We start from the raw sequence: 26,722 nt of genomic DNA on the forward strand, positions 1-26,722 counted from the left end.
ACCCAGGATAATGTCTCAATATAAACAAGAAATGACTGATATCAACAACTGGCTTAGCTTCTGTTGTCAATCCAGGGGATCAAGTATCTCTCAGCCTGGAGTAAGATGGTTAACAGGCCATGCTGCTTTGCCAGAGATGGTCTGCACCCATATCCTGTAGGCTGTTGGATGCTGGCAAAGGCAAGCACCTTTTCCAGGCAATGTCAAAGCAACAAAAGTTTTGATTTAAAAAATCCACTGGAGGCAAACTCAAGGTTCTGCTGCTTAATGCTAGAAGTCTAAACATGAAGATGCATTGCAGGAAATTGCCAATCTGCTAACTGACAGATATGGTGCAAGCTTCACCCCCCTGGACCCACATGCCATACCCCAAAGCATTCCTGACAACAGTCCTGTGCAAAGTATCTCAAGACGCCAGGTAATATCTGCACTCTTCAAGGCTAAAAATATGGCCTCAATGATGACCTAGCATACTCATTTAGGATCATAGGATCATAGGAGGTTACTAGGCTAATGTCCCTGGGGCCCTTAAAGCCTAGCCAAGAATTTATCCCCAAAAATAAACCTCAGTCAGCACCTGTCACCCCATCAATGAGGGACACAGATGGGACCCTGGGACAAATTTGTGGTTTCCCATCCACTCATTAAGGTTGTACTTGAAGAGGGTCAGTGAGGTACTCTGTTTGACGTGTATGGGAAGTCTTTTCAAGAGATCGGGCAGCCTCTGGGAGAAAAACCTGTCTCTCCAGCAGGTTTTTTTGATGTAGCATATTAGATTTAGGCCTTTTGAGTGGGTAATGTACAAGGAGTTATACTTATGGATATGGAGCATCTCTAGTAGGGTGGGGTCCAAGATTGCTTGTAGTCGAGACACAGATCACTTCTGAGCAACCTCTATGGTACTGAGTAGAGTGATAGTAATTTGAGCCTGTCTGCATAGGACAGGTGTTGAGGGTCATGGATTCTCTTTGTGAGGTATTTTATGTGGCCTTTCCAGTTGGTGCAGATGTATGGAGAGGTACATCCCAAACGGGGTGTTATACTCAATTATTGGTTTATTAATGAAGGATTATAGAGAAGTAATAACCTCCCTTTTTCTGGATGCAATCCCTTTACTTATGAGATGAACTAAGTAAAAGGCTTTTCTGACCATGCCGCTACATGATGGTTCAAAGTGAGATTGTTATCAACTTGAGTACCCAGGTCTCTCACCACAGGTTATGTGTTTAGGGGGTTGCCATTGATATGGTAATCAGTAGGGGCCATGTTTTTGCCAAATGGTATGATGATACATTTTTTTGCATTTAACTTGAGGCCATGACTTTGGCACCAGTCATTAGTTGCTGTGAGACCCTCTTGCAGTATGTTAACATCATTTGGAGGGTCAATGACAGCACCCAACTTACAATTGTCTGCAAACTTAGTCAGCCACAGGCCTTTCATCTTTACCTGGACCTCCCAGAAGTAGATGCTAAACAGTAGGGGTCAAAGGACAGATCCCTGGGACTTAGTGTCCTCTTTAATCATATCCTGAAAACTGAGTTTGTTCCAGCATAGTGGAAAGTGGCAACAGTAATCCCCTTACACAAAGGGTGGCCATCAACCATCTCTGGGAACTACAGACCCATAAGTCTAACTGGTCTCATCTTTAAGGCTCTGAAAAGAATCATCATGGACATTATCAACAAGGCCATAGATGACCTTCAAACTCTAGACCCAAACCAATTTGCGCATTGATAAGGTAGATCATGCTTATTAAACAAAGTACACTTCTTCGAGAAAGTCACCAAAGACCTGGGTGAAAGTAAGACAGTACACACCACCTATCTTGACCTGGCCAAGGCTTTTGATACAATCCCCCACTCAGGTATCACTGAGAAACTCTCCCAGCTAGGCATTAGCCCTAACATCACTAGATGGATAGCCAACTTGCTCACCAAAAGAACACATATTGTCAAAATTGGTGACTCAACCTCTACCAGTAGAGCCATCACCAGTGGTGTACCACAAGGATATGTACTGAGGCCTTTACTGTTTATAATCTATTTTTTGGAAGTCCAGGCTACAGTAGACAACCTTTGGCTTAACAAGTTTGCTGATGCTTGCAAACTGGGTGCAATCATTGAGTCCACCAATGATGTTAACATATTGCAGGAGGGGCTAACACAGACAAATGACTGGTGCCAAAGCCACGGTCTACAACTAAATGCAAATAAGTGCCATTATTATTACTAATGCCTTTGGCAAAGTGGAATTCCCCACTAATTATAGTATTGACAGCATACACCCCCAAGCTCCAACCTAATGGTGCAAGACCTGGGAACACAGGTGGATAGCAATCTGAACTTCTACCACTAAGTTTCCGCAGTAGTAAGGAAAACCTTCTATGGCGTGCACCTCATAAGTGAGGGCATAGCATCCAGGTCTGATGATGTTATAACACCACTGTACTTGACCCTCAGCAGAACATGTATAGAGTACAGTTTTTCCTATTGCATGTGGGTCTGTATTACTAGAGCGAACATTTAGGTTATCGAACACCTAAACATAGAACTGGTAATATCGAAAGCAAAAAAACGCGAATGGCCAGTTTAACGCAGGGAAAGATTTCCCTTGGCCATTAGCTGGTTTCTGCCATTTTATCTACTGTAGAGCATTCTTGGTATTGGTATATTTAGTTAGGGGGATGTGAGAGGCACAGTCCCCCACGTCAGGGGGTGCAGGGGCGAAGCCTCTCACTTCATTTGGGTTTAAAGGTTTTTTTTTGTTTTGTGGCCAACAGACATGTTTCTCTATGCCGTTTTCAGATTTTAGTTTTGATATTACCAGTCCGATGATTAGGTGTTCGATAACCTAAACATTCAATCTAGTAATATAGACCCTTGCATGTACCTGACCAGACAACTGCAGCAGCTGGAGAGACCACAGGGTTTTCTCAATGAGAAAATACAGGACCTCCAAATTATGCCATGATGTATGTGGATAGACTGAAAGCCTTGTCACTGTACTCTGATCGTATTGGCTTCTGAGAGGTGATGGATGGCTGGCCTGCAGGGCAGTCCCTGACCATGCCCTGATGTAAATGCAGCACATCCACAAATCTAATGGCAGAAGAGTCAATTACTCTAGGGATCTTAACCTAGCTTGTGACATTAACGGAGCATGCTTGAGAGACAGATATATCACCCAGATACTACCACTCCTCTGGAATAAACTTCCAAATCATGTGAAGCAGAGCTCCTTACTGACCCTATTCAAGAGCAACCTAGACAAATGGGTTGGAGACTACAAATTCACCCCAGGGGTGGCACCCATATCTCTCATGGACAGGGGTAGTTGGTGTTGACCATAGACTTGCTCTGTGAATTATGTCCACCTAATAAGGATAGTTACGGCTACTTGGGATGAACATGGCTAGGCTTGTAAGGGCTGTAAGACCGCTAGCCTAGTAACCTTCTATAAAACTATGAACCTATGTCAACAGTTCTCAGAGTTGTTATAAAAGGACCATGCATTATAATGGCAGCAGTGGCCATCAATACATTAGCTCACATCACAGACTGTAATACCCTTTTGTAGCCATACTGTACATCCACACCTCAGTGTAGCATATGTGAATGACAGCAACACTGATAAGTCAAATGAACATATGGTCATAAGAGGGGTCTATATCATTTTATTGAACTTTTTTATCAAACACCTAATCATTGAACACTATCCATCCCTATTTACCAAACTACCTAAACATCAAATGACATGTTGTCAAATTGTTTTAGTTGGCCATCCTGAATAAAATGATCTGTGATTGATATGTTGACTGGCTGTGATTTACCCATCAAATTGTTTTAGTTGGCCATCCTGAATAAAATTATCTGTGATTGATATGTTGACTGGCTGTGATTTACCCATCACCTCATATTAGTGTGATCTCAGAGTTGGTATATTTAATTTGCATGGGGTGTGGGTGGCACAGCCCCCCACAGGGAGGTGCAGGGTGACTCAGCCCCCTGCAACAATGTAAAAAAAGTTTATTTTTTCATATATAAAAATTACATTTCTTGTTAAAACAGATATCAAGTTTGTATGTTAATTTAATAAATATTTACCTTATTTACCATTAAGATTTTCATTTTTACCATTATGCACATTTTAAAATGTATATATTCACTGTTTAATAACCAAGGTCATATATGATTTTTTTTAAAGATGGTCAACTAAAACAATTCGATAGACTGTCAATCGACATTTAGGTAGTTTAGTAAAGAGGGACTTTGATGCATAGTGTTTGACAATTAGGTGTTTGATAAAAAATGTTTGATAAAATTATATAAACCCCATAGGACACTATTAGGCTGATGGCCAACGTCAAATGAAATCCTAGCCATTATTACAAAATGAAAGTTAAAATGCCTATATGTATAAAGTGGAAGATTTTTACTTATTTTATTTATTTATTTATTTATTTATTTATTTTATTTTATTATTTATTTATAGATAGTAAGACTATTGTGTGTATGTGCATATTTGTTGGATTGCATTATGTTCTACCACTGACTATATGGGACATGTGCAACACACCATGACAGAATTAGCAATCACACATGCAGTTGTGTGGAGAGGGCATGCTTAAGCTCATGGAAAGACTCTGCTTCATGATGTGTGTATGCATAGTTAACATGAGAACATCCTTCACTTCTCTGCATGAAGGATGTTGTGTGGACAAAGGAGGATGTGTGTGGCTATGCAAATGGTACCCTGAATGTAGTGAAATGAAGCGCTATTCCAAAGCTCACACAATGACCATAATGTACCAGCAACCAAACACACATCAGTACACTGGGCCTGATATGAACATTACACTTGTGTAGGCATAGAATATAAATGCCATGCAATATCACAGTGGCAACTTCACATATGTCTGACTGTAAGTATTATAAGGCATGGATTTGGAGTCACATCCCTGTGAAAAATTGTCTCATAAGTAATAGCTGTACATATAGACATGCAAGTAGCTTGCTGTCAGATTAGAACACCTATATGTGTAGCTCAGGTAGATTGTTAACACAGTACTTAATGTTACTGCCACAGCACAGGTTTCTCTTGAGTATTGTCAAAGTGCAAATTACACAAGATGACATAATCATTGTATGCTACAACAAGATGTTTGGAGTAGTGTTGGACATATCATTCTACAATTACCTATTTATACAGTACAGTAATTAACACAAGTGCCAGAACACAATTCTAGCATTTATAGTGTTGGAGATATACTTTATAGCTGATGACATCAGCAGAGTCTGATGAGAGGAAGATGTTAATAGCAGTACCCTACATTTGGGGTAAAAAGCTCTCTATCTAATGTCAAGCAAGTGCATGTATGCACGCGCGTGCACGCTCACACACACACACACATACACACAAAACAGTTGACTGCAGTGAGAACAGAACCACTACCTATTTAAATGCACTGACTACAGACCTCTGTATTTAGCACAAGCACCACACTGCCTTGGAGAGTGTCAGACAACACTTTATTAGTGATGACATCAGCAGTGTCTGGTGAGAGGAAGATGGTAATAGCAGTATTCCACATGCTTGTGTACAAAGCTCTCTCTAATGTCAAGCAAGTGCATAAACACGCACACACTCACACACACACACACACACACACACACACACACACACACACACACACACACACACACACAAACACACTCCATTTGAGTGCAGTGATATTAGAACCTTACCTAAGTACATGGACTAGAAAACTCATTATGTAATGCACGTGCCACAGCACAAGTCTGACTCTTACAAGGCTGCAGGACAATTTATAGTGGATGACACCATCACTGGATGTTTGAGAAAGATGTTGAGAGGCCTGCATGAAATGGATGTGTAGGCATGTACAACTGTCAAAATATTGATACTCCATGGGATTGCAGTGATGACTGCAGGATATACAATGATGCTCTTCTGACTAGACAGACACACAGACAAACACACACCAGTTGTCTGCAATGATATTAGGACTACTACCTAAATGCACAGATTAGAGAACTCAGTATTTAATGCAAGCACCACATCACAAGTCTGATTTTTATAAAGCCGCAGGACAATTTATTGCAGATGACATCAGCACTGGATGTTTGAGAGAAGATATTGGGAGGCCTGTCTAAAATGGATAGCTAGCCATGTACAACTGTCAAGACATTAAATGTTTGCATATTACCAGATTGATGAGTGTGCAAAGTGTAGTATTTGCTGTTGTGTTTACAGTGTGCAGGTGTACTTTAAGAGACAGCTTTACAAACTATATGCAAACAACTTTTCACATTACTATAAGTATTGGAAAATATGAATGTATATTGTCATTATAAAGATGTACATGGTATATAAGAAAGCATTTGCTATTTATTTCTGGATTGTAGTAGATATATCTGTGAACAAATACTGAGATAGCAAGTTCGAAGTGCATGGATGGAGGTAAAAGATGGCTGCAGTGTAAATATATGTTATTTTCTTAAAAAGTGCCATTCCTTTGTTTGTGATTTTACGTGTACTTTGATGGCATGAAGATGATATGCACAATAGGTATAAATAATACATGCTAATGTAAACTTTCCTTAGCACACTGCCAAGCAGTTGGTTTGCATGTATGATGGCAAAGTGTTTGCACATGCAAGATGTGCATTTCTACAGCTTTCCCTGTTTTTGTGTAGTTAAGCACTGAGGAAATGTGAACCTCATTAATAGGATTATGAGAGTTCTGAGTACTGAGTATATGAAATACAACTACTGCTTAGCTGACTCTGTGGCAGAAAGTGAAAATGTATTGACAAATTTCTTTTGGAGCCCAGATGATATAGGGATTGTATCCAGGTGTATCTAGTAGTTTTACATATGTATCTATAGTGCAATTAAATAATTATTTACTCTACACTGTGAGTCACCTTAGCACAGCCTGTTTAAGTGGCATTGCAAGGCGGAAAACATACCGTTGAAGAGCCATTCATCATCATTTGGCATTGGTGCACAACTCCAAACTCTGCACAAACACAGAGGCCAAAAAGTAAAGAGCTCCACTGCTTTTTTTACTTATGTGTGATTCTATTTTTGGACTAGATTAAAGGTGCTAAAATGGGGGAGATAGAACTATGGTGAAATATGGGGCAAGCAGGGGTGGAGAACAAAGGGAAAGCAATATTGGAGCATGCAGGTGGGAGGTATGAAGCAACCACAGCTATCAACTTCTTCAGCAATGTAACATGAAAAATATGGTACAGGATATTAGCTGAATTTGGACTGTCACCTCAACAAAGAGGGGTGACAACAACACAATAATGTACAGCCAATTAGACTGAATCAAGTATATCAAGAACAGGTGTGAGAAGAGGAGAGCTACGTATGGGATGATACTTTTTTGTGGGACAGATGCCCATTTTTTTTTCTTCAGTAAGAGAAGAATGTTGGTTAAGGGAACTGGGGCAGATTCAAACAAACAGGACAAACTAGACAAGACACAGGGATGGTGAGGGAAACTTAATGTTGAGGGATACCATAGTTTGGGTTAGTGAGAGGAGAAAACATGCTCATACCCATCAGACATGGGGACAGTGAGAATCTAGTCCTCACCCGCAGGACTGTCATCACTGTCCCCTTATTCTGCTGGCTATTGGAGTGCTTGATGTCTTCTGCTATGGACAATAAGGGAGAGCAGCCACTCCATCTGGCATAGGCATGCAGCAGTAATGCTGTGCATGACCCTGCACACCAACCCTGTTATGTCTTGGTGGGTGATAAAATCCCCACATCTGACAGTACTCCCAGAGGGCAGCACAGCACCAGCTGCTAGGTTAATGCTACCTGAGGGTGTAGGTACTGCAGGGGTAGCAGAGACAGTACTGCCAGATTGGGTCCCAGATGTGTTGGCTGTCAGTGCCAGAGCCAGTGGAGCAAGGGCAGGCTGAGACACTGGGTTGGCCTACTTTCCTGTGCTGTAAAGCGTTTTGTGGTTTATCAGAGATGGATGGTATGGCCAGACTATTCCAAGTCTCAGACTTGTACTGGGAGCTGGTATAATCCCATTGCAAAAGCCTTTGGCTGTGGCGCTTTACAAGGAGTCCAGTGAAGATTCTGTACTCTTCAACATCCCACCTCTGTATCCTAAATTGGGCACATTCCTTTCTACCATCAGACATATCCAACCAGGGAGAACAGCAATATTTAAGAAAGATTTCAGTGCATGTTATTGTGTTTAGTGGTGGTGCGCAAACTCGAACAACGATGCCAACTACATTTGAGTGATGTTAAGCATGGAACAACAGTGCCAAGCAGAGAGGAATGCAGTTTTGGAAGCTGGAAGGTTAATCTGACACTTAGCATTAGTTTCAGGGTTGTTTGCTATTGGAACTGTTAGATGATTTAACTTTGCAGCATGTAGTGGGCACACAGTTCCTGACCTGACACATTTTGCTTTGGCTTTATATTCTGATAAAATTGATTTTTACAGTGTGGGATTCAAATCTAGGCATGAGAGACAAAACATTTTCTTCCACAGCAATTGTTTTCCATCCTTGCCACAGAAGAAGTGCTTCTTAGACATACTCATGAATTATATATAAATACATATGACAGACTGAAGGGTTAACCATGTATGTGTGTGACCTGACAAGGTCCTGGTTTATACATTCATGTATGTATGAGTCTTACTGAAGTCTGAAAGCAATCCAAGGCCAGATAGCACAATTCTAATTACAGAAACATAGTAATCAGTATACCTTCACTCACATATATAATTAATATGAGCTCCACTGCTATGTATACTTATTATTTATAATTGTTTAAATTGTGATTATGTGATATTTAACATAAAAGTGAAATGGAACAAGAGTAAAAATATTTGGAATTTCCTGTACTAGAACATAGGACCATCTACAGTGCAGCCTTACACTTGCATGCTTCCTCTCTGTAGGTGTTCTAGATCTGCAGGTTTTGGAGAAGATTGCTAACCACCACCCAAGGTCACTTAGTGGCACTGAGTGATGGAAAGCAAACGATACAACACTGTATCCTTCTTGAACTTGTAAATGTCTGCATCCTGTCTGCAAGTGTTTTCTCTGTTTCTTATGTGGTCTATTAGTCCAAGTTTGGTCAATGATAAGCATTGTACAAATGAGACAGTCAAGCTAAACTTGTTTTAGCCTTGTGATCAGTGTTTATTAGGTTTCATCTTTTAAAGAGTAAGGTGGGATTTGAATCATGATCTACAGATAGTATATTTTCTGTGGATTAATGTGTTTAGCAGATGTGCTACACAAACGCAGGTGATTCACAGGTGTAGTTAATGTATTGGTTATCAAAAAAGTACATTACATGACATTCATTGTGTTTATCCATTTCCTGTGTTTGTGCTAAGCAGCACACCCTGCAAATGCTGGCATTAGAAAAAAGAAGAAAAAAAAAGAAATCTATAAAATAAACAACACTCCAAAATATATTTTAGTATACATGAAAGATTTTTACACAAATCTGGGTTTGAACTGTCACGAATGAACCTTCAAAACACAGTAAGGGTGCCTTATCCTTCTTTGTCACAGAAACAGCTTTCATCAAAAAATGAAAGTCATTGTGCATGTAAGCAAGTATTACTAAGTGTTAAGCAGCTGGGTTAAACATTCTCTAGTGTATCCTGCTAAAACTAGGATCACTAGTAGCTGTAGCATAGTCCCGATAGAGGCTTGCTGCTTCTGGAACTGCTTGTAGTGGTTTGTTTGTACTGAGCATATTTTCCAGGCCATCATGGACTGGAAGGGGCCTGTCTGCACTTTTGTGAGAGAATTGTGCTGACTGGGACCACCTGTCTTGTAAAGAGAGACCAGTCTAAGGCTTGACATAAGCAATCTCATTGGTCCTTTTGAATCTTTTTAAAGTTTATTTTTCAAGTTGTTATTTTCTGATATTTAGGCCATGCATTTGAGCAGGTTTTGGCTTTTTACACCGATCACTGATGCACAACTATGTGCTGATGCCAGACAGTTAAATTCAACAAATTTTCCCTTAAACCAAGGCAGTAATATCCATCGAATAAGCTCCTATGTGATTGAGTCTGAAAAGCCACCCCTAGTGACAACAGTCTTCAACCTAACATTATGGACAGTTGTACTACACTTGTTTCCCCGGCCAGCCTTGTTGACTTTGGCCTGTTGAGGCAGTGTAGCAATTGCTTCATGTACACAGACAACCCTCTACTAATAACATACTCTAGTACAGAGTGCAAGAGATATATTTACACCAAGAATCTAGAATCCATTCCCTTTCTTGCTCAAAACAGTAGCACGGAGAAGATTGTCTAATCACCCACCACTACATATGCACACAATACCACTGCTCATACACATACCATTACTCATACACATAATACACATCAAATATGTAAATCCACATATGTGAAGGTTCTCTTGAAAACCTTACTGAAACACCAGAGATCTCCAAAACACAAGACTGATACAGCTAACACAGTCCCCACAGCACACAAGACACATACCAACACCTATATCTCATCCACCAAACCTGTAAGGTGTAACACTCAAAACCAGATTTTCTTGTCACTGGAGACTCAATAGGAGACACACAGATGCCCTACTCACCAAGTTAGACAAAGAGAAACTCACAATCAGCTGCCTGTCTGGTGGCAGGATTCATCAGATCATGCATGCACTCAAGTGTCTGAGTAACAAGTAATGTTATACTTCATGTTGGTGTTCATGACCTGTGATGTAACTCAATGGATTATATAAAGAGGGCATGGTATGTCCCTAGCCTTGAGCAGCATACTGCCCTCACCTAGAATGATGCCACAGTATAAACAAAAAAAATGACTGATTTCAATAATTGGCTCAGTTTTTTGTGTTATTCTTAGGGGATGCAGTTCCTGTCAGCCTGGGAGCCATGGTCGACAAACCTCACTGCTTTGCCAGAGATGGTTTGCATCTGACACCTCTAGGATTTTGGCTGCTGGCAAAGGCTCTTTCCTCTCCCACAGTGCCTTTTTATCAAGTTATTGAAAACAATATTATCAATGTGAAATTAGCCAATCAGAACAAAATAAGGCTCATGCTGCTAAATGCTAGAAGCTTAAACCAAAAAATGCACTCCCTAGAAGCACTTCTATCACTAGAAGGTGTAGAAGTCCATGCAGTCACAGAAACCTGGTTCAAGGCCTCAGACAGTACCCTGGCCTTGCAAGGCTACAATGCCTTCCACACTTTTAGACTGCAAAATGAACATGTGAAAACCAAAGGAGGTGGTGTTTCAAACTATATTAGAGATAAATTCTCCTCCCATCTAGTTAGACTGGACAACTCCATGGAGTTTCTCCAGGTCCAGGTTACAGTGTGTAAGAACCCAGTTCAAGTTATAGCCAGTTATGGATCCAACTCCACAGGTCATGATACCCACTAAGCCTACTTGACCAAACTGGAGACAATCCAAATTTTACCGAACACACTGGTTGTGGGGGATGTCAATTATCCCACCGTCGACTAGGAAACATATACTAGCCCTAACGTAGTAGCACAATAGTTCCTTGACTTTGTTAATTCAAATGCCCTGGAACAAATTGTCCATACCTCCAACAAGAGGAAGAAACATTCTAGATCTGGTCCTCACCAACATATCAAACAGATGCACTGCCGCAGCTGTCGGACCCTCATTAGTCAAAACTGACCACAAATCAGTCACCCTCGATCTGGCACTAACTCCAGAACTCACAAAGGGTGAAATTAGACTACAAAACTTCATCATGGCAACCTATACAATCCTAGGTGAAGGTAAAAATGCTTTCCAAGCCTCCCTCCCCAAGCTGGAAGTGGTGATTACAATGAAGCTTCCAGTAAATCCCTGTACAATCACTTGTAAATGAGTATAAACTCAGCTGTACCACAAAGAATCAAAGCAAGAGCCCCAAGTAAAAACAAGCTGCCATGGTGGACATCCAGCATCAACAAACTTTACAATAAATGCAAAATGTTGCTGTCCAATAAAACGAATGCAAGACCCCAGCAATGGAAAACACCCTCATCAGCCACAACAGGCAAATAAGACAACTTGTCAAATCCTCCAAGATCTCCTTTGAGAGAAACTTAAGTAGTACAGCCAAGGATAACCATAAGGCATTTCACAGCTATGTATGTACCCAAGCATATGCAGAACTGCTGGCCAACAGTATCACACACACTGACATCACAGAGACAGCAAACCCACTAGAAGATAAGTTTGGTGAGAATTTCACTCCCTTAACCCCTCCTAACATGTCACAAACCTTCCCCCAAACATCCCCCACCCTACATATCTGAAGAGCAGGTCTTCAAAGCCTTGTCTAAGGCAAAGAACACAGCCTCTACAGGACCAGATGACATCCAAGACTGTCTTCTAAACAGGCTAAAACATGAATTAACATCACCACTAGGTTCCCTTTTCAATCATAACCTAACCACAGGCTTTGCTCCTGCAGAATGGAGAACAGCAACAGTTATTCCCCTCCACAAAGGTGGCCTAGCAACAGACCCATAAGCCTGAACAGCCTCATCTATAAGGCCATGGAACATATCATTATGGGCCTCATAAATAAAGACATAGGTGACCTTTAAACCCTGGGTCCTACCCAATTCAGCTTCGTCAAGGACAGATCCTGCCCGTTATATCGGGTGGATTTCTTTGAAAATATGACCAAGGCCAGTAACAAGGGCAAATCTGTGCACACAGCATACCTTGACTTGGCAAAGGCGTTCGACACGATCTGACATTCAGGCACTACCGATAAACTTAGCAAACTGAATATAAACTCCTTTGTTGTAAGATGGGTTGCCAACTGGCTCACCAACTGGACACACACTATCAAAGTGGATGACTCCACATCAGCCAGCAGACCTGTCACCAGTGGGGTGCCACAGGAGTCAGTGCTGGGCCTACTACTGTTTGGCATGTAATTCTCAGAAGTTCAGGTCAAAACAAAGGGGTTGTGGCTGACCAAGGTTGCAGACGACTGCAAACTAGGTGCAATCACTGAATTCCTAAATGATGTCAGCATATTCCAGGAGGGTCTCATGCAGATCAGCGACTAGTATAGTAGTCACAGTCTCAAACTGAATACAAAGAAATGCATCATCATTCCTTTCAGCACAATGTACCTTCACACTATCAAATTAACGATAATACCCTATGTACCCACGAAGTGGTAAGGGTCCTGGGATCACAAGATGACTGCAACCTTAACTTCGGCCACAATGTGTCTACTCTAGTAAGGAAAGCTTTCTACATTGCACACTTGATTAGTAAAGGCATCACCTCAAGAGCTAAAAAGGTCATAACCCCTTTATACTTGGCACTTTTCTGGCCCATAATGGAGTATTACGCCCCATTCAGCATGTACCTTACGAAGCACCTGCAGCAATTGGAGAGACCTCAGAGGCTTCTAACAAAAAAGATCAATGGGCAACAGCATGTGCCTTACACAGACTGACTAAAGTCCTTGTCACATTACTCTGCATCTTATAGACTTCTTAGGGAAGACTTATGGCTGGCCTACAGAGCATTCCAAGACAAAAACCTAATGAACTTGCTGCATATCCGTAAACAAAACGGGACTAGGGCTGCCCATTTCAAGGACCTAAATATGACCTACAACTTAAATATGACATGCTGCAGGGACAGATTTATCTCCCAGCAACTGAAACATTTTTGGAACAGGCTACCATTTCATGTGAAATAGAGCACCTCTATGACACTGTTCAAGAAGAACCTGGATGAGTGGATGGAGCACCGTAAATTCTTACCAGGGATAGCACACATAACTCTCCTGAACATGGGCAGTCATCACTAAATGCAATCGTGGGTATTGACTAGCATTTCTATGATATTACATTGGGATGAAACAGCTAGGCTTAAAATGACCTCTGGGTCAATAGCTTAATAATCTGCTGTGATCCTATAATCCTATAAATAAACACATATATATATATATATATATATATATATATATATATATATATATTAGGTATAGATATAAATATATATAGATATATATAGATATGGGTGTACTTTGTTTCATTGAATCTCATTTCACTCCGACCACATTGCTGAAAACACAAATAACTGAAAACTCATTTCACTGAATCTCATTTCACTGAACTGCAGTTAGTATATATGGCACTGTGTAGAGTACTGTTAGGCAAGTAAAAGGTATATGCCCTTTTCCCCACTGTAGTGTGATCCTGGAATTAGTATATATAGTTAGGGGTGTGTGGGGGGCACAGACCACCACATTGGGGGCTGTGGGGGGGTGTAGCCCCCTACTTATTTTGAGTACATATTGTCTTCTGGAGACAGTTCGTCTATTGCTTCAATTGTATTTTATATTGTATTTTTGGTAAAATACAATATAAAACAAACATGTATTTGTTTTCTGGGGTAGAGCACCGATCTCCATGGACATTTTTCAGACCCAACCCAGGAGCAGTGTCTGGTTAAGTGTCTTCTTCAAATCACATAGTGGAGGCTGAGGGAATCAAACCTTGCACCACTGGACTACAAGAACCAGCTTGCTTCTTACTTTGTACAGTGTGTACAGTTCATACTTTCGGCTTGCTCATACTTTTTTTTATTGCAAATGCTGGGGAAAAAAGGGTGGAAAATTTCTAAGAAATGCAGATTGCTGTAGGTTTCATTTCAATAATTGTATTAGAATGCTGTTTTTTATCTGCTCTTGATTTCACTGTTGTGATAAGTAGACCTTTCTTGTCTGAAACTGCTGGCATTAATGAGAAGGCAATATAAATACTATGCTTTGTAAATTAGATTTCAAACAAAGTGTGATGACCTTGAAAATCTTTGCTTGCATCTAGGAATTTCTGAAACATTCAACATGTGAGAATGAGTACTACTGGACCGAATCAACTCAAAAGAGAACTGAAAGCATCTGTAACTGGGTCAATACCACAAGTCTGAGCTTTACAACAAAGTAAGTAATCTGAGAGTGGACTAAAGAAAATGCTTGTGGGTTACCTATGTCTCCAAGCCTCAGTCTTCCCCTTAGATTGTAAATAATGAATCTCAAGATGAAATGATAGAATCAGATTGGAGTTCTACGTTGAATGTATACACCACACCCACATCGCAGGTGTACAATATTTAATTCTACCTGTAGTGCATCTAACTACTGATTCTGCACTACTTCATTTTATTTTACTTTTTCATAATTTTAAATATATTGTCATTGCTATCATTGTAATGCTAGAAGTAGGTTACCTATGTAACACTGCTTTGATTTTAAGATAACTACAATAGAATGTGTGGTCTGATGGTATATGAAGTTTAAATGATTTTATGTACAGACATAATTTTTTAACGAAACGCCTTTATTGTTGCAGTTCACTAAGAAACATATTTACAACACATTTGTACATCAAAAGGATTGTTTCTTTCAATTTCACATATGCAGTCTAATAGCTTTCCTCTTGATACTACAGTCTTATACCTTTATCCTCTAAATTGCACAAATCTTTACTTCCACAGCATTGCTCTAGTATTTTGCCATACTTAGGAGAGCATATCCCCAAACATATCACTTTCTTTTAATGCAATGTTCAGTTTAATTGGGATAGAAGCTGGATACATCACTCTTCCACTTAAATCCTACTAACTACAAGTCTCAAAAACTTTCATAAAGTTGTCTTACTTGTCCATTTCCCTTTCTGCCATCTGTTACTTCATATATGCTCTTCTTATCTAATCTTATTATCTTGTTTCAGCACGTCCTTTTATTCATTAATGTAGTACATGCCTCTGTCTTCAAAAAGGCTTTTAATGACCAGACAGGCGACCACACCTATTAAGCTGCCTTGCAACAGCTTACTGCGGAAAACTCCATCTACCCTCCTCAGACCACATTCCATTATTTTCATGAATTAAAAGCCGTGGTGGTACAGTGGTAGCATTGTTGCCTCACGATTCTTGGCTGGGGTGCCTTCTGTGTGGAATCTGCATGTCCCCCCCACGGTCAAGTGGCCTACGTAAGACATGCGTGAATGGGTGTGCCTTCGCTGAAGGTTGGGCATCGAGCTGGAAACTTGGCACCATAAAAAATTGACTGCCAATCATTAGTGGACCGGAGTTCCACTGTGGTGACCCCTAACTGGGAAAAGCCGAAAAGACAAACAACATCCATCTTTTTTATACCATACTACCTAAACTGATGTCCAGTTCTCATATATTCTTCATTATCAGCTTAACAATTTCCTCTTAAAACCTTATTACTCAGGTGTATGGGCAACATCTTATAAATAAGTAACATACAAATCATGTAATATATAAGTGTCTAGACACCTTAGTTATATGTTATGTATTTATATATTTTTTCATGTTATATATAAATTATGCAGTATTTCATGCATTTTGTATATGAAATATTATTTTTTTATATTGTGACATCAGTAGTAGTTTTATCTATATGTTTAAATGTTAGTTAATATTATGTATTTATTTTCTTTTATATTTATATTTCTTATATTTATATTTCTTTTATATAAAAAATGTATGTTTAATTGCACTGCAAGAAGTTTTGGCGCCAATTTGGGTCAGATGATCTATTTAAACAATCGGAACATTTTTGATGTACATTCTGATGAAGTCTGGTTTCAGATGAAAGCGCTTAACGTACTTTTATCTTGTGCATTACAATAAACTTAGTGTGTCCGAGCCGAGGCTTTTTATCGTTTTTGCCATCAACCTGAAGCTTTTCTTGATTTATTTAATTTATAAGTGTCTAGACACCTTAGTAAAATCTTCTATTTCCTTATTACTCAGGTGTATGGGCAATATCTTATAAATAAGTAACATACAAATCATGTAATTTATAAGTGTCTAGACACCTTAGTAAAATCTTCTATTTCCTTATTACTCAGGTGTATGGGCAATATCTTATAAATAAGTGACATACAAATCATGTAATTTATAAGTGTCTAGACACCTTAGTAAAATCTTCTATTTCCTTATTACTCAGGTGTATGGGCATCTTATAAATAAGTAACATACAAATCATGTAATTTATAAGTGTCTAGACACCTTAGTAAAATCTTCTATTTGCATACTTCACCACTCTGCATCATGCCCCTGTTTTGACTGTGACATCTCCTTGTCCAGCGATCAGCCTACCTACCGGAGAAAAAGAGGCCAATTTCTACTTCTTATCACTAAAATTCCTTAAATACCTTATATGACCATCTTGCCTAGTCAGATAAAATGTAGGCAGCATGACTGGTGCAAACCTTCTGCACACCTTCCACTATCTTCTTATAATTATAATAACACTTTGTACCCCACATCAAGTTTATACTATTATTACTGCTGTTATTCCAAATTATCTAAACATCCAACATGGTTTTCTGACCAGTCAAATAAAATAAATGTGCTACTAGTTTTCTGTCATACACATAAATCCTCATCACCCTTGCAATCACACTCAGCTCTCATTTGCAGAGTGGGCTTCTCAGAGCACTTAGTCTTTTCCTTTAATTCATGTGTTTTATACAATGTCTTAACATACGACCCCAACCGAACATATTAATATCTGACCTTCATCATTCACATTTAAGAAAAATCTTGTTTTCACTGTTTCTGTACTTATTGTTTGTGTTTGTAAAGTAAATGCCTTAACCATTATGCCAACCTCCCTTCTTTATGCCAAACTCCCTTGTAATGAGATCATTTACTTGAAATCAACAGTGTTGAGTAATCTCATGAGCTATGATATTATATAGATGATGTATATGTACAGCACTTGGTTGGATTGCAGGCATATGATGTGACAGTGCAGCAGTGATGTGGGGTTAGAAATGCCAATGCAGATGGCCTCTCAAGACAGGGTATGGGATAATGTATTCCACATAGGTTAACTTCTCTCAAGCAATGTTTCTCAAGGGACACTTGAAAAACTAGCTTGAGTCTTCAAAGGGGGGAGAGGTGTGATGATAGAAGGTACTGCCAGCCATGCCAGCAGAACTAGAGCAGTGGATTTGTAACATATGCCAGCACATCTAGCAAGAATTTTGTAAATAATTATATTTCATTTGTATATCAAACTGATTTGTACAGATGCGTCTGCTGAAAATGTATTTGCGAGGTTTGCTTGTGTTTAAATGTATCAACAGCGTGCCCTGCTGGAAGGAAAAGAAATGTACATGCATTATTGTAACTGTCTAAATGTATACATTGTAACAGCATATACTGGGAGAGAAATGATTAATCCACCTGACTTTGAAACAATATTCTTGAAATTAAATTATGTTGTGGGTTAAGCCATAAAAATGTTATCCCACAGTTTTGAATAGAGCCAGAGATGCAATGTCAGTGCTAGAGAATAGGTTGTACCTCCTTTAGGAAGAGTGGAATGTTTTTATGGTTTTAAGACTTCCAGCAGCTGTACCATGTCTGAGCAATTATGTATCTGTGTGTATTGTAGCACATAACTGCTAAACCCTGGTAACTTCTAGTGATGGGGTGTAATGCAGGAAGCAGTATCAGATGACCAGATGCATGTGATGTCATTCTGTACAGAAATATGTTTTAATATTAGAGGAAACTGAAGTCTCAGGAGCATTCTGTATTCTGTCTTAGATCTAACAACAAGGACTACTCACCCATCTTGCCTTGCTCTATTCAGTAAGTAGGAACATTAGTCAATCAGGAATAGATAATTAGAAACTAGACAAGCTAAATACTGTTTTTTCTATAACTGTGTGAAACTTTGCATCAGCGTTATTTTTAATATTCCCTGTGTCTGAAACTCTGGTGTCTATTGTAAATAGATATTTAGTATTCTCATGTTCTTTTATTATTTATTATTAAATATATTTAAACTTCTCATTGTGCCTGGTCCTTTTAAAAATATTTAAGTTTTGAGAGTATTCTCACATTTTTATTTGGTGATAACTCTGGCCACTCCTGAAAGCCTGGCTATTTGGTCAACATTACCATTTGTATTGTTAATAATTTCACTCTGTATAATTTGATACCCTTTTAAGAGCCTTATAGTAACTGACTAGTGGTAGTGAATCTACCTTATAGTCTGGACAGAAGGTGGCACAGATAGTAAATCTGTGCCAGCCTTTCCCATGTGTGTGTGTGTGTGTGTGTGTGTGTGTGTGTGTGTGTGTGTGTGTGTGTGTGTGTGTGTGTGTGTGTGTATGTGTGTGTGTGTTTGTGTGAAAATTAAATCTCAAGGAGTGTGTGCATGTCAGCTACAGGGAGCAGGGACATGAAGTTCTGGTTTTACAGACAGGGTGCTGAACACAGCTGTGCTAGTGAAAAGCCTTATTGGGGACCTGGACAGAAATCCAGACCCTGAGCTGAGTGTGTTTCCCGTGTGCTCTTAAGGGAAACTGTGCTTGATGCAGAGAGGTCTGCATCCTGAAATACTGAGTGTATCCATTTGTATTCCAAGTAAATATCCATGTCCAATGTCAGTGGTGAGGATTCAGGCTCCTTGATTACTGGAATAGAGTGGGGACTTCACAGTTGGTAAAATACAGTAGTGGGTTTTAATACCATTTTTTGGGGGACTATAGAACTAAGTACCCAGAGGCTATAACTCTTTGTAAATCTAATATTAAACCTCTAACTTGGGAGTTAGTCTTATTATTTTCAATGGTAGACATACAAAAGGAAATACTCATTAGTGAGAGGACTCCATTTTTGTCCATAATAATGCACCAGCTGTTTCAATGCTTTAAGGTAGATCATTTACAAACTGCTGTATGTCCATCCTCAGATGGGTTAGTAAAGTATTATAACCAGCATTAAACTCCATGCTGATAAACATTATTGAGGTGGATGGGAAAATTAAGGACAAGTTATTACTATGCTTCCTGTTTGTCATTAGAGAAGCACCACAAGCCTCAACAGGGTTTAGACCTTTTGAGTTATTATATGCCAGTTACCCTTGTGTACTATTAGATATTGTCAGAGAAACTTGGGAAGAAGAGAACATTTCACTTCAAAGTGCCACAGAACACTATATCAACGTATAGGATAGGATGAATTTGGCAATGCCTAGCATATGCGAGCACAAGGAAAAAGCCTAGGTTACATAGCAAGTGGTGTATAATAAAAATGGAAAGACTATGGAATTCAATGCTGGAGACCATGTGTTAGTTTTGGTACCCTCCACAGAAAATACATTTTTAGTTAAGCAGTATGGTCCATTTGAAACAGAGGAAAAAGTAAATGTTAATAAGAGTGGCAAGAGAAATCCTGAATAGATATAGCATATCAACTGTCTGAAACCATAGAAAGAAGAGCAGACCTCTGTAGTTAGCTTGATGTCAGACCCTGACAGTGCTGGTGAAGAAAGAATACTGACCTCTATTCCTGTGGTAGAGATAGATGGCACACTATCTGAGCCATAGAAATAAGAGGTAAGGGAGTTCTGCTAAGAACCAAGAAGGTGTTTTCCAAAATACTTGGCACAACAAACCTGATTCAGCACCATACTGAGTCCATTTTAGGAGAAAAGACTAATTCAAAACCATACAAAATAGCAGAGTCACAGAAAAGGTTGTGCAAGAGGAACTGTAAAAAAATGTTTGTGGTGGGCAACGGGAACAACCACATATTGGTAATCCCAAAGCAGAATGGAACAATCAGGTTCTGTAATGACCTTAGGCGGTTAAAGAACATTTCAACATTTGACAGCTGTTTAATGCCTGGGGTTGACAAAGTAATAGATGTGCTGAAGAAGGCAAACTTTTTGACCACATTAGATATATCAAAGAGATACTGGAAGAGAACTGTAACAGCTAAAACTAGAGCGAAGACAATCTTTTCTACACCAGAGGGCTTATTCTGTTGCACTGCCCCTCCTTTGGGGCTAGTTGGTGCCTCTGTGACCTTTTGGAGAATAATAGACAGAGTCTTGAAGATGTGTCAAATATGCTACTACTTATACAGAAGATGTCACAGTATACTCTTGAGGATTGGGACTACCATATGGTCAAGGCACAAGTTGTGTTAGACTGCATAAGACAGGCCAGGTTAACTACAGGTGCACCCAAGTGTTCAAAAGACATGACAATGGTAAAGCATTTAGGATAAGTAAGAGGAGTGTTAGGCCCCAGAAAGAAAAAAATTACAGGCAGTAAGTAGCTAAACTATCCCAGATATTAAGAAGCATTTAAGAACATTCTGGGTATTAGCAGGGCATTACTTAAAGTCTGCATTGTATTTTCAATATCAATAGATTGTCCTCTTACAGATATGATAAAACAAAGATACCATTTAAAGTAATGTGGAGAGTAGAGGCAGATGATGCTTTTAAGCAATTACAGGTAATATTGTACTTAAAACCCGTTTTAGCATCTTCATTGTTTAGCAAGCATGTTATAATTTTTACTGATATATCAGGGGCAGGCCTAGGAGCAGTGGTGTCAATGAACTTTGATGACAAAGAACATCCCATTAGCTTTCTGAGTCATAAGACAGTTAAGATAGAAATCAGGTACTCTGCTACTGGAAAGGAATACTTGGTGATTAAGGGGTGCTCACTTCACTAATATATTACTTCCCTAGCCAAAATTCACATTAGTAATAGACTATGGCTCTCTGATGTTGTTAAATTAACACCAAGACAGAGACACACAAACTGTGTAAGTGAGCAGTTGCCTTACAGCCATTCAAATGTGCACCACAGCATAGACCACACTTGACTCAATACAATGAAAATGGCCTGTCAATGACTCACAGTACATCTACTAGACATAAAGCTTTAAGTTGGTAGGATTAAAAGAGAGTACTGTGGTTTTCTTTGCCAAATGGCATGACAAAATTAACTGAAAATGTCATAAAAGGATGTACACAATGATGCTGTAAATACAGTATATAATAATGTTGCGGTACATTTGTGTAAATAAAACTGTTAGTGTAAATGGAGCTATCCCTTAAGAAAGGCAGGAGCCTTGCTGTATTAGTTTTAGAAGGTTAATACAGTTTTTTTGGGGGGGGATAATAAAACCATTTATTTAATTTGGCTTACTGGAGTAGAACACTGATTAGATTTGATCATCATAGGATCATAGGAAGTTACTAGGCTAATGAACCTAAGGTCCTTACAAGCCTGGCCAAGTTACCCTTGTTTCCACGATCAGCAACTATTGCCCCTGATCAGCAGCTATTGCCCCTGTATCATTTGAAGGTGTAGCCTGGGTTACAAACATAGTAACATCCATAAGTAAAATTAAAGGTATCACTAAATTAAACAGTATAGTGGCATAACATAGACGTAAAACAAATATACTCATATTTACAAAAAGATTTAAAAAAAAGTAGGATCAAGAGTATACAGTGCATAATGCAGGTGCTATAAGTGAGGTAAATGTGGTCAATCCAAAAGAACGGACATAGTATATACAAGCATGTAGGGAAAATTTAGAAGTGAAGAGAGCAGAAATTGCAGAATAGTAACATATGGAATAAAAAGCTAATATCAGGAGAATTAGATATTAAATATACAATTGAGGATTGATAGAAAAGATAGGGAAATTGTGGATATGAGTTATTATGATGGTTAGGTTAGGAGATTAAGCAGAAAAGATTTTCTGGGATGAATGTAATAGTGCTATTCATTGATGTATGTAAAGAAAATCTGAAGTTAGACAGTTTAGAGTTTTTATACCTAGAACAATGGTACTTGCTGAAGCACTACAGACTAAAGAGAGACCTGGAGGAAGAAATCAGAAGGAACTAGACAGCTTTTCTGCTCAATAAAAAAAAACACAAAAAGAATGGAGTGAAAGGCTCAGAGATTTGTTTAGAAAGACTGTGATTGCTGTATGTACTATATTTAAAGGTGCTTTAAGCTGATTTGTCATTCCTCATGAATAGATGGGAATAATCTATATTTTTGCCTGCCTGTATTCAGCAAATCAATAAAAACACATTAAAACCATATTATTTTATAAAACTGATATATAAAATTATACTACCCTTTCTCAACAGCACTTTTCATCAAGCCATTTTTGATCAGCTCAAAAACTGAACATCAGAACCACTGAAAAACAAAAACAAACAAACAAACAAAAAACATAAAAAGCATTACCCATATCCCTACTATGTAAAATATACCAACTCCAAGATCACATAACAGTGTGGAAAACATGAAATTTTCCTCTTGAACTGTTCAACAGTCTTGGACTTAAAAAAATTAAAACACTAACTCTGTGATCAACAACATAAGAATTCAATCAAAAGATTACCAAAGTACCATTTTGATGAAACAAAAATTTAACAAACACATGCACCTATACTTAAATGCAGGCTTTCCCTGCATTTTGTTGAATGCCATTTCTTCAAGAAATGTGGAGGGCCATGATTTAATATTGACAGTACAGATATCCGACCAGAAGAAATGTCAGTGATGTGTAATGTTGAGGCATCTATCCCTTTACCTAACCTTGACTCTTACCTTAAAATAAACAGTCACACACAACCATACTTAACCTATCTCATCTATTCCCAACCCTAATCCTAACTCTCAAACACAAGCACAAGCACTCTCACCCCCTCCAGCTTCACTCACCTGTCTCAAAGAAATATGCTGTCAACATTTTGACCATCTGGCTATTCAAACAATCAACATAAAACACCACCATAGATAGATAGATTGATAGATAGATAGATAGATAGATAGATAGATAGATAGATAGATAGATAGATAGATAAACATACACACACAGACACACACATTTTATATATATATATATATATATATATATATATATATATATATATATATATATATATATTATATGTATGCATATATATCATGGTATGGACCAGTATGACAGCAAGAAGTCTAACAGTCTTCTTCAGCTTGAGACAGAAATGACATAAAACAGTGTCTATAGAGATGTCGAGTACATCAAATCAAAATATGATGTCAAACAACTGTGAAAATTCCTGGTAGAAGAAAGCAAACAAATTAAAAATCCTGGATGGAACTCAGAAACAAATGACACATTGTATTTGACAAAGATGAAGGAAGAGTGGGGGTGTCCAGAGCTGGGCCCATTCAGAGACACAGGTAGTGTTGTTGTGCAAGTAGGAGGTGAACATGTGCAATCAGCATTATATGCTAGTGACTGTATAAAGACTTAGAAATTAGCAACATTATGCTAATGAGCCCCACTGTTGATGAAAATATTGGTAGATAATATGGAAGAATGATTTAGGAATATTAAAGTTGTCTGATTACCAGCGAGTTTGTATACTGACATTTCTTGGAGTACTGGGAGAGAGCCTGAGCTTTTTACCCTTTAATGTGTATTTATTTGGGATATTTTGCAGGTACCCTAACATCTATGGGCATAAATTTCACAGGGTTTCATTTTAAGCTCTGTGTTTCTAAAGTATAGCAAAACAATCCACTTAAGCTGTACTGGTGAGTTCAACAATGGCCAAAACATGCATAATGTCCTTAAGGGGCCTTTTGCATATAGCCCATGAGTCTCCACTACAGGAATTTTAGGGTATTATTCAGTGTACACTGTAGCTTGGCTGGGTCTTTCTTGCAGTTTTTACTTCACAGGTGACTACTAGGCTAGCCTCCCTTGCAGGTCATTTTGAACCTAGCCAATTTCCTTTCCAAACGTGAGAATCAAACCCTGTAGCTTGTCTCAGTGAGATAAACACCTTTACCATTGCATCATTCCCAACTTCTTTATATCGACCACTTCAAAGTTAGCAATCTAGAGAAAAATCATAGCAGATTCCCACTAACACAAAAATTTTAGGTTTCACATGCTGTACACTGATGGACAGCAGGGCAGTGCGACTGTGCTCAATGCCACCATGCAGCATGCCAGGGTGGTGGTTGGTAAATGTGTGTATCCCACAGAGCTCATGTCTTTGCCTGTAGTTGCACTATAGTGCCCTTTAGGAGCCTTGAAAAATGGGTAATACACCTGCCTTCCCACAGGTGTCAGTAGCCTGTCCATGCTTGCATATTATACGTCTGGTATTTATGCATGGGCAGGACCGAGCCTCATTGTGCAGTCCAGGGCTTCTGTATATTATGTTAAATATGATATTCTGAGACATTTACTATTCATTGCCTCATTAACATAACTGTAGTGCTATGAGCCTCAAAACTGACATCTACAAACAAGTATGGAAGGAGGACAGGGTGTGCTATTATGATGGATGCCTTAGATTGGGTCAGGGTGCTGGCAGCAGCAGCCTACCAAAGTAGTAGCTGTGGGGCTGTGTGAGGTGTACTAAGATCTTTATTATGCAGCACTAATAGAGATGACTGTGTTGCACTGCAGAATGACAGGTTATTTCTGTCACATATGGAACATAGCCAAGCTAGAGTCTTCACTGCGTAATACCATAAAGTTCCTGTAGTGGAGACCCATGAGATATATGCAAATGACCCCTTAAGAACAGACCAGTGTTTCAGCTATATGGCTTCTGAATGCCCATGGGTCTTTACTTTTTAAGTATTTATGAGTATATTTTATCTATAAAAGCAAAACCCCACTAGCTGTAGACATACATATTTTGGCCTTTTTTTAAGCTGGTCAGGACAGCATTACTAGATTGCATGGCTATACTGTAGAAACACAAAACTTAAAATGAGGCTTGATTTCCATAAACATTAGGGTGCCTGAAAAATATCCAAAATAACATCCAAACCAAAGGATAAAAATGTCACACAGATAAACCAGCTAGCATGGTACAATGCTCACTATATTGAGCCTATTACAGATTTATACTTCCTCACACCTGCTAGGATTGGCTGGAGTGTAGGTACTTACTGGTAGGCTCAAGCCCCAAATGTGCTATGTATATGGGCTGTACTGCAAGGCCTTCCCCCAAAGGGTCTCCTTTAATGAGAAGAAACCAACAATGTCCCCTGGTAGATAAGCTGATGTAGACCACCTTCTTCCACCTGCCTCAGGTGGCTCCTACAGCACTTGTGCTGCTAATTGGACCCATATCATCTGGGACACAGTCTGGGCACCATGCCCCTGTAACATGAAGCCAGCAATTGAACTTCTGATTTTTGATTTATGGCAAGTCTTCAACATCAGTTTGCTATGTTGATCAAAGAACTGAAAGGTTACACATTTCTTGATATAGCTTATTTAGTTTTTTTTTTATTTTATTTCTTGTTCTTACTTACTGGTAGTGTTTATTTATATTAATTTTCCTGGGGTAGTGTTGTACAGGGCAATGAGCAATACATTAATTTCTTTAGACAGATTGTATCCTACAATCTCCCTTTGTTAGAGATTTTACTCAGATCATGTTATAAAACTACAGCAAAAGCTCTAGGGTTAGCCCCCCAAAAAAATAGTTGTACTCATGAGATTGTTCTCTGTAAAATGATGAAAAATAATGAATAAACAAACACAGTTTAATAAACAATATAATATTCATTAAAATATCAGTTTATATAATTTGTTGCGCTGTTGTACCAGATAAACTTAAAATAGTTTATGCTTCATTGCAAATAACTTGCTTACAGCTCCTCAAGAAAAATTGGTTTGTTATTATAAAGACTGAGTAAAGATGGCACAAACAGGACAAAACACTGGTTCTGGCAACACAGTTTTAATCAACTGAAGCTGTAGAAAAGTGAATAAAATAATGAAACAGGATACTAATAATTTAC

The sequence above is a fragment of the Protopterus annectens genome, chromosome 9.part0, assembly GCF_019279795.1.
Source record: "Protopterus annectens isolate FY-2018-M chromosome 9.part0, PAN1.0, whole genome shotgun sequence".
Lineage (NCBI taxonomy): Eukaryota > Metazoa > Chordata > Ceratodontiformes > Protopteridae > Protopterus > Protopterus annectens.